Raw genomic sequence first — 10,146 nt, 5'->3', positions numbered from 1 at the left:
CTATTGGTCATTTTACCTATTGATCATTTTACCTATGTGAATGCTCCCCTTTAGAGAAAGCTACAAAAATTAGAACCCTTTAAAGTGCAAGTTGTTAGTGCAACTTTGGAGTGTGTTATCTTTGTAATTCATGGAGAGACTCTTGCTCATGCATAAGCTAACAAAGGAGTTATAGATTTTTAACTTCCTCTGCCTACTTCAGTTTCATTTCAACATTTCATGTAGTTAATTATTGATCTTCAGAAATTCCATGCATCTCATGCATAATTTCTGCTCTTGTGATCTATATATCATTTATAATCATACAGATTTGTTATAATGAAAATGGTTGATGAGTTCTTTGTTTAGATTTTCTCTGCAAGTTTTGCTTTTATTTTCTAACTAGATTTTTTGTCTATTTTGCAGGATTAGCTGCAAAATTCTACACAAGTGAACGCCCCTTCACATGCTCAACTATATGCTTATGCACATGCTTTAGACCAACGACCATACAACACCTTAAATTATTCTTGTCCTGAAGACACTTACGTGGCCTGCTACAACATGGCCAACCACAAATTTTTATGTGTAACACAATGAACAATTAAAAAACGTGTATATTTTTACGCAAGCTAATTGTCATTTCTGTAATGATTCATAACCAACCTGAATGAAAAATTAGAAATTGATAAGCAAGGAAAAGTTGGGTCAATAAAATGCGTGACACAGTGCAAAGATGGGGAATGAATATGGATAAAGAAAGTCTATCTCTAATTATAGAGAAAGACGACCGAGTGCAAGCATTTGAATTGGTCAAAATTGAAATAAGCTGAAGATGGGTGATATTCAAAGTAAAACAATGGCGTGTTGAACTATAGCATTTTAAGAGGCGGAAAAGGAATTTTTGCAGTATTCAAAGATGCTTTTCTATTTTTCTTAAACAAACATTGAAGTAGAATTTATTTTAGATTGCATATCTGGTTTGACCTTTTCTATTTTAGAATTGATATAATTCAACCTTTCCTATTTTCTTTTAACCGTTATCTCGCCATACTAACTACCATAACGAACCTGAAGCAAACAAAAGGTGTTCCATTTACGAATGAGGAAGGAAAAGAGGAATGAATATGTTGCGTGATACAGAGAAAAGATGGGGAATGGGATGGTTAAAGAGAGTATATTGTATTTATAGACAGAGTGCAAGCGTTTGGATAGGTCAAGATTGATATTCGGTGAAAAAGGGTGATATTCAAAGTAAAACAATGGAGCATTGAATTGCAGAATTTTAAGAGGCTCGATCTAAAAAGATGCTTTTCTTTTGATTAGGGTGGCATGCGATAGGTGTATTTTTCTTGAACCAAACAATACAGTAGAAGTTCAATGCATTTTTGGTTTGACCTTTTTTCTTTTCATACAGCCCTTTATAATTTATAAAAACTTTTTTGAATAAATTTTTAAATTTTAACCAAAATTGAAATGGTCAAGCAAAGAAAAAAAATGTTGAATAGCACCAATGAGTATGCTGATCTTGAATGCTATTCATTATTGAAAAAGTGTCTTTGATGACAAAGTGGATGTTATGATAAGTACAATAATTGAAAGGATGCAATTTTAAAGGAAAAATGTTCAGAATTCTATCATTTAAAGTATCATAAATTGATGGAACTTCAAATTGTACATTTTAAAATCTCTCGCAATCGGGTGTTTCTTTTGAAATATTTTTTTTGTGTGCAAGGGTGAGCTAGTCATAGTTCTAGTCTTTTCATGACCCCTTTTCTCCTAAGTACATTAGTTTGGAGTTGAGATTCACTTTCTATTATTCCACTTTGGTTTCTTGTTCTTCCAATCATGGATCTTTAATCTACATCTTTATGTCTCTTTTACCATTTATTAATAGGTAACATTACTTTTTACCTATATACCATCATTTATCCTTTCTAGTTGTCCCTTCTTAGATTTGATTTTAGGAACCCCAAAGCACTGAAAACTCTTTCATCTTCCACCGAACCCAATATCATGGTAAGACAGAAATCAACAAGCTTCAAATATTTTGGCATTGAATCACGCAACGCTGCATTCTTAGCTATAATTTTGCAAAGCCTTGTTACTAATCCCTCTTCATGGGGGTTCTCCATTTTTCCATATTGTTCTCTCATAGTGTATGCAAAATGAGATGATTGCTCTCAAAAATGAGTTTTTCTAATATTCCATTTATAGCTACTCCATTCAATTCTCTAGATATGCAAAATTGTTTTTATCAAAATCAGTAGCTTACTTAAAAAATTAGATGCAATGTTGAGGCTCCGATAATGAGGAAACACAATAGACATGGCTTAATAAGGTTGTCAGGAGGGAATCTACTTCTAATTTATGAGGAAATATCATACGCTATTTTCTTCATAGAAGTAGTTATAGTTTCAACAATCTTGTCAAAATCTTCCCTTGTAACTCTTGCTAGTTGCTTCCTGGGGCGCTTTCCTAGTTCCTCAAGGTCGATCATGGCATAGAAGTGCATTGGTATCTCAACTCCCTATACATTGGCACATACGTCCCCATCTACACTGATTTGTGAAAAGTTATGAGGATTGTTCAAATTTATGAGTGTCCGCCACTTAACAAATTTTTCATCAGATAGTGTTGGTTGATTTTGACAGAGATTATCGAGGGTCATGCATGTCATCTTACATAGCATAGCATATTCTGCAATATACAAAGCTCTTTTTTGGGTAGTCTTCATAATATTCTTTATTTCCTCTAGCATGGGCAGAAGAGCCGCTAAAGTTAAGAGTGTCTCTAAATTACTTATCCTTCGAAGAAGGTCAGGAAATTTCAGTTGATCCGATTCATCATTAGTTGTGTGAAATAGTCCAATCAAGGATGGATATTCTCAAAACACTCGATGTGCTGGAGCATCCAAAGAGATCCATCTAGTATCATTCTCCTTGAGAAGCTTATTCCCATCAGTTATTCCATCAACAAAGTGTTGAAATTCCATAAATCGCTTGGGACTTTGACAAAAGTGTGAGTAGAGCTCTCTGATTAAAATTTAAATTTTTTTAACCGAAGCAAACTTGCTAACAATTCCAAAAGCTAGATTAATTATGTGATCCATGTAGTGAATTGCAGTAATGTACGGTGCAAATGAAGTTTAAATCTTTGTACAAAGACCATTCCTATGACCTTGCATTACTGAAGCTCCATCTGCTCCAACACAAAACAATTTTTTGGCTACCGTCATGTCATCCATACCTCCATATTCAATTAAACTTCTCTTTACTAGTTGAAATAAATTTTCTGTTGTTGTAGTCTCCTTCATTTTAGCAACAGGTAGTAGATGACGTTGGCAGGTATGATTCTCTACAGTATAAACATGCATGCATACCCATGAAGTATTGTCTACTACCGTAACTTCGTCTAAAGAAAATGCAATAAAGTTTGACTCTCTTATTTTCCTTTACATTTTTTTTTCAACCTTAGCAAGACAACTTGCCCATTCCCATTTACTGTTTACTAACAAGTGTCTATTAAGATAGTTAGGAACTTTCAAAAAGTGTAATAAACCACTAATTGATGGGAAATATGTCATAGCATGCCCTCTACTCAAAATATAAAAAACAATGCTTAACTGGACAACTTTTCCTAGTTGTTCTATTTGCATTGCTTTTCCAAAACTAGCTTCAATAGAACATTTAACTTCAGTAGGCTTCATCTGTATTTTCTCATGAAAATAATACTCTTCGGCATTCCTCACATGCTTACATTCCTCCTTTGTTTTCCATCTTATCACTGATATTTCAACCTCGTCTATCATTTGTTTTTCATAAACTTTACCCATATGCTTTTCTATGGTGTCAAATTTTAGCTGCAACCTAATTTCCTTGTTATGTTTCCAATTGCAAATCTTACACCTACATTCTATTGGAGGCTCACCTTCAATTGGATTCTCCACTGGTTCAATGAATGGATACTTTGATGCCCAATTAATTTGAAAATTCCTCACTGACATATCCCACTCCCGATCCTTTTTTGATTGTGGTTCACCCTTTTTTGATATGGCTTTTGTTTTCCCCTTCTGTGCATTATCATCAATGACATTATCACCCAAGTCGATTATATCATTCCGGCTAACTTGGACATCTACCAGATAATCTTCTTCAAGATCATCCTGATCTGAGATATCAGGTTCGCCGTCGTCTTCAACATGCGCTGTAGGTGGCAAATTTCGTACTTGTACTTGTGATGATGTACCTTCCCGATTTTCACCACAATCTTTTCCAATGCCAAAGTACGCAGACAATGTTCTTCTTTTTGTTGGCCTCTCATGGCCTTCCCCACATTCAGGTTTCCTATTCCTCTTCCTGTTTGACAGCTCCAATGAAATAAAGGCTGCCAAAAAAATATCAATTTGTTGAACAAGCAATAATAGACTATAATGTATAATATATGTTTCATTGGCCCTACAACCTACAATCGAGATGTTTGGGGTCTGAATGTCCCCCCTGAGTCCTAACTACTTGACACTGATGGGTCGCCACTAAATAAAAATGAACTCAACAATGCAAACAAATATAGATAAATCTAGAGTAAGATTATAACACTTCAAAAATATGATTGCTCACCTTTAGGTCACTAGCAGTTGCCAATGCAATCAACAAAAATGATTTTCCTTGGTCTAAAACTTCGCTATTGATCAAAATTCAGAGCCTAGAACCCACCAGACTGTGTTGAGATAGATTTGATCTTTGCATGTAATTATACCAATCCATATATGGCAAATTCCGTGGGAATTTTATATGGTATACAAATATTTGGTGAATCCCGCATAACTATAACATGACTTATGTAATTTTCGAGGAGATTATAGGTTTTCCAAATACGACTTGTGTAATTTTTGAGGCGATTATAGGTCGTCCAAATAATTGGCAAATGCAATATAGTTGGCAAAAGTTGGGGTGAATGGAGACACGCGTCGGCAAAATGTCAGGCGAATTGGGTCCTCCTGGCTAATAAATCTTCACATGCCTATAGGCGAATTATGGTCATCTATTAAGGCAACCTCAAAGAGTGTAGACGAAAAAATTAAATTTACCATGTGTCCACCGTATCAATTATTGGCGAAATCATCGCATAGAAACATTTAATTGCATAAAACATATGGTGATCGGGTTGTGGCTTTGATGGAAATTGATAATGTTCTGGCGACATGGCCACCCCCAGTTGGTACAAAATATTCGCCATTTCCCAAATCACCGACGTGAAAAATTCGCCATTGACAAATATTTGCTACTAAAGTAATCTCTCAAAACATATGAGTATGAATATTTTTTCTAAAGAGAGAAAGTCACAAAATAAGCACACAACATATAAGGAAACAATCATGCCTTGGTAATATGATTGAATAGGGCCCATTTAAAGACCTTCAATAAATTCTTATTTTAAGAGAGCGAAAACTCTAGTGTCTGCCCAAGAATTGGACAATGTATGTGTGCTAAGTAGATAATTAGAACCTTTGAATAAGATGAAATTTGCAATGTCCGGTTGATCATTATCTTTTTACTAATTTTTCCCACCTTTAAATTCTAACGTTAGAAAAAGATATATATTTTATATAAAAAATTTCTTAAACCTTAATAATAACAAATCTGCATTATAACGTGTACTACAGCTTGTATCAGATCCAAACCATAATGCACCTGTTGTAAAATGTACACCGGATACGTTGTATATCTGTAACAAACAGCGCTTAAAATCTCACTAATTTATTATCCTTTCAAGTATTATAGATAGACACTTTCTTGATTTTTCAGATAAGCAACTTTTTGTGAATCATATTTAAGATTTGGTTAAACTAACGTTGAGCACGAGCAGCACTACAATAATTTTGAGAAGAATCGATCTTGCCATACTAACTGACAGAACGAAGCTTAAGCAAACAAAAGAAATCCGTTTACGAATGAAGAAGGAAAGCTGGGTGAATATGTTGCGTGATACAGAGCAAAGATGGGGAATGGGTATGGATAAAGCGAGTATATTGTATTTATAGACGGAGTGCAAGCGTTTGAATAAGTCAAGATTGACATTCGGTGTAAAATGGTGATATTCAAAGTAATACAATGGAGCATTGAATTGCAGCATTTTAAGAGGCGGCAAAGTAGAATTTCTTATAGAATGCATTTTTGGTTTGACATTTTCTCTTTTCAAATTGATGCTATTTATTCAACGAGTTATTTATTCTCTCCACTTATTTATTGTTATCTGTATTGGGCATCTTTGTTCATGAGAAGGACGTTCTTTGACGATGAATATGAACTTAATTTTCATTGTTATGTTCGTCTTCAGTGTCTCTGCTTGATATAATCTCTAAACAATCTGCTAAATTGTTTGAATATAATAATCAAATAAATTATCATGTTTTTTTAACTTATTCACAAACTTAATGTCAATTATTACAAATAAATTGAATATATCCCAACATCATTGTGGTTCTTTTAAATGCTTTTTAAGGTGTAGATGTTTGCGAGCAATATCTAATACCAACATAAATGTTTAATGTTATACAACATTTTTAGTGCATTAAAACAATAACTTGATAGAATATAAAAAATCAATTCTTTAGGACAAATAATAGAAACATCTACACCTTATCTACCTTTTGAATCCATGAAAGAACATGATTGATAAGGAATTTTTCCCACAAATAAAATAAGGGCATAATAAATTTAAATAAATTAGGTATAATTTCTTGCATGATAATACCTAATAAATCATTTAAGAGTAGCATTCATGTAAAACACTTGATTACACTTGATTGGTGGTTTTATTTAGAGAATAATTCACATGCATCATTTTCTTTTCCATATGAAGTATAATCCCATCTTTATGCCATAAGAAAGTAGTGGTAGATAGTTACTAAAAGTAATAGATTCCACCCACTTTCATGAGAATAACATACCACATTTTATGAGATAATTAACAACTTTTGCATGTATTATAAAAGACTTGCTTGGGTATGCAATAAGCTAGACCTCATTCTAATGAATTACTTACACATTAAAGAGGCGATGTTTTTAACTCAATCACACACAATGATCATAAGTGTTAACTTAGTAGAAATAACTTGATAGATAGTGTTTAAGTCAACTTATGACAAGACTATTGGTATTATGGATTAAGCAAATGTTGAAGGACATAAAGGTAAAATGCAAAGAACCTATAATCATTTATTTTGATAATTCAACAAGAATTGATATATCAAAGAATCCGGTATTTCACTCTAAGACTAAACATGTTTCTATCAAATATAATTTTCTGAAAAAGAATGTTGAAGAAAAAGAAGTAAGATTGGTTTATGTGAATACTAAAGAGAAGATTGTAGATATCTTTACTAAGCCTTTGCCTAAGGAAAATTTTGAATATCTCAAAGAGTAGCTTGGGGTAATACCATCACCGGTAGAGACTTAGATAGTCAAAGATTGGCATCAAACTGACAGAACCTAACAATGAAATTCTTTTTCCGACTTTGATGGAGGAGAGATACTTCACATGGGGAGTAGTTGGCTATATTAATTGGTTGTATTAGTTGGTTGTATGTTATAGTATTTTAATTTGCTTTGGCATTTGATGTCAAAGGGGGAGAGATATCTATGGAAAAACCTTGTATTTAGGAAACATTATCCTAGGAAGAGAGATTATTCATTGGGGGAGAGATATATACTCTTTGCATTTTGGTTTTGATTTCCGGTATTAATCTATTCTGGAGATTGTTGGTTTTTTGCATTCTATTTTGGCACTTAGATGTTTTTCCATCTAGTGTTGCCATCAATGCCAAAGGGGGAGATTGTTGGTTTTATGGATGTGTTTCATTAGTTTTGTCATTGATTTAAACACTTATCCATCTAGAGATCTATGGTTATGTTGAACTAGCACATTGTGTTCACCGACAAGTTCAGTAACTTATGCATAGTCACTGGTATATTGTTCACTGACAAGTTATTTTATTCATGGGCACTGAGGATGACTTGTTTTCATCTGGAGATCACTTGATTGTGTTGAAGACATGGTTTGGATACTTGGTTTTGGTATTTTGGTTAATGGTCCAATTGGGTTGACATATTTACTGTTACCGGCAGATTGGTCTAGGTTATGGACCGGTATGCGATATCTATTCTAGATCAGCATGACACGCTATGGAGATGATTTATTGCTTGGATATTGTTATAAATGTATTGAGCCGACATAATGCATCACATCTAGACTTGTTTGTAATTGATTTTATTGTAACATTCTTAGTGAGCCAACCTACACATTTGTTCTTAGGTTTTGTATATATGTAAGATCTCAATTGATGAGATATAGGACACATGCGATATGGTATGTACGAATATTGAAAATCGTATGAGCAGACCATAGAGAAGGTTCAAGGAAGGTTTGAAGGTGATTATCAGAGCTTAACCGGTACTGAATCCAACATTGGAGATGCTATCTTGAGCAGTACATTATTCTAGGATTTAACCATCCTACTGTAGTCATTGCGACTCCCATTTGAACAGTGTGCTCTAGGAGGTTGGCCTTTCTGCATGTGCACACATCATTTGTATACACATACTATCTGCAGTAGTATTATCTGATTGTGGGTAAGGTTTCCCACCATTGGTTTTCCCCTTACAGGGTTCCATGTTAAAATCTTTTTGTCATGTGTTGTGGATGTTGTTTCTCTTTCTGTTTCATGCATTAAGTTTCACCGATATTGATATTAACTGTCAATCTATTAACGGACATTAAGTTTGGTTTACTGGTATTATGTATCAAGTTTGATTAAGTTATAAATGGGTTGAAATTCATTGACAACTGATTCACCCACCCCGTCTCAGTTGCCTTCCGGGTCTTAACAAAGACAAGTTACAACAATATGCATAAATCATGGAAACATACTCAATTTTCACAACTATCTATATTTGGTTAAGTGAATAGTGTGGAAAAATAAAACATACATGAAAATTATTCAAGCATTGTAAAAATAATATATAATTTTAAAATCCTTTGAGTGCAACTTAGGGAGACAAAATAAAAGAAGATAATAAAGTAATTTAAAGTGTTAATCAAGATATCTAAAAATTGATTCCATTTATTCAACAAGTTATTTATTCTCTTCAGTTATTTATTGCTATCTTTGTCATGCACCTTTATTGAGAAGTACGTTCTTTGGCAATATGGAAATGATACAACAAAGCAGTGGATAATATTCTAGATCCTACATGTTGTACAAAATAACAAAGTTATAGATACTGCTCCAAGTAATTCAAGGGAGATTTTTATTTAATTACAATTTATTTTAATTAAGTTGTGAATCGTATTTATTATATTTCTTGTTAATTGTTACAATGGTCAAATTTGCAAACCCTTGACAAATCCATTTAATTTAATACAAGTTTCGATGTAATTTAACCATGGGCTACCAATCAATGAGTTGAAAGTAAAATTAATCTATACAATTTGGGAGCCTATAGATTTGTTGATTATCACCAAATACCTATTAGCTATATATTTAGTCAACTATTATGGGCTTTTTCAAGCTCTTATATTGCATTTTAATACAAGGAAATGGTCTAAACATTAAAAGTAGATGTTGTAATAATCAAATAAATTATCATTTTTTTTCTTATTCACAAACTTAATGTCAATTATTACAAATAAATTTAATATATCCCAACATCATTGTGGTTCTTTTAAATTATTTTTAAGGTGTAGATGTTTGTGAGTAATATCTAATACCAACATAAATGTTTAATGCTATACAACATTTTTAGTGCACTAAAACAATAACTTGATAGAATATTAAAAATCAATTCTTTAGGACAAATAATAGAAACATCTACACCTTATCTACCTTTTGAATCCATGAAAGAACATGATTGATAAGGAATATTTCCCACAAATAAAATAAGGGCATAAATTTTTTAAGTAAATTAGGTATAATTTCTTGCATGATAATACCTAATAAATCATTCAAGACTAGCATCCCTGTAAAACACTTGATTGGTGAATTTATTTAGAGAATCATTCACATGCATCATTTTCTTTTCCATATGAAGTATAATCCTATCTTTATACCATAAGAAAGTAGTGGTAGATAGTTACTAAAAGTAATAGATGCCACCCACTTTCATG

The sequence above is a fragment of the Cryptomeria japonica genome, chromosome 3, assembly GCF_030272615.1.
Source record: "Cryptomeria japonica chromosome 3, Sugi_1.0, whole genome shotgun sequence".
Lineage (NCBI taxonomy): Eukaryota > Viridiplantae > Streptophyta > Pinopsida > Cupressales > Cupressaceae > Cryptomeria > Cryptomeria japonica.
The sequence above is the reverse complement of the archived record's forward strand: the minus strand, read 5'-3'. Positions refer to the sequence as shown.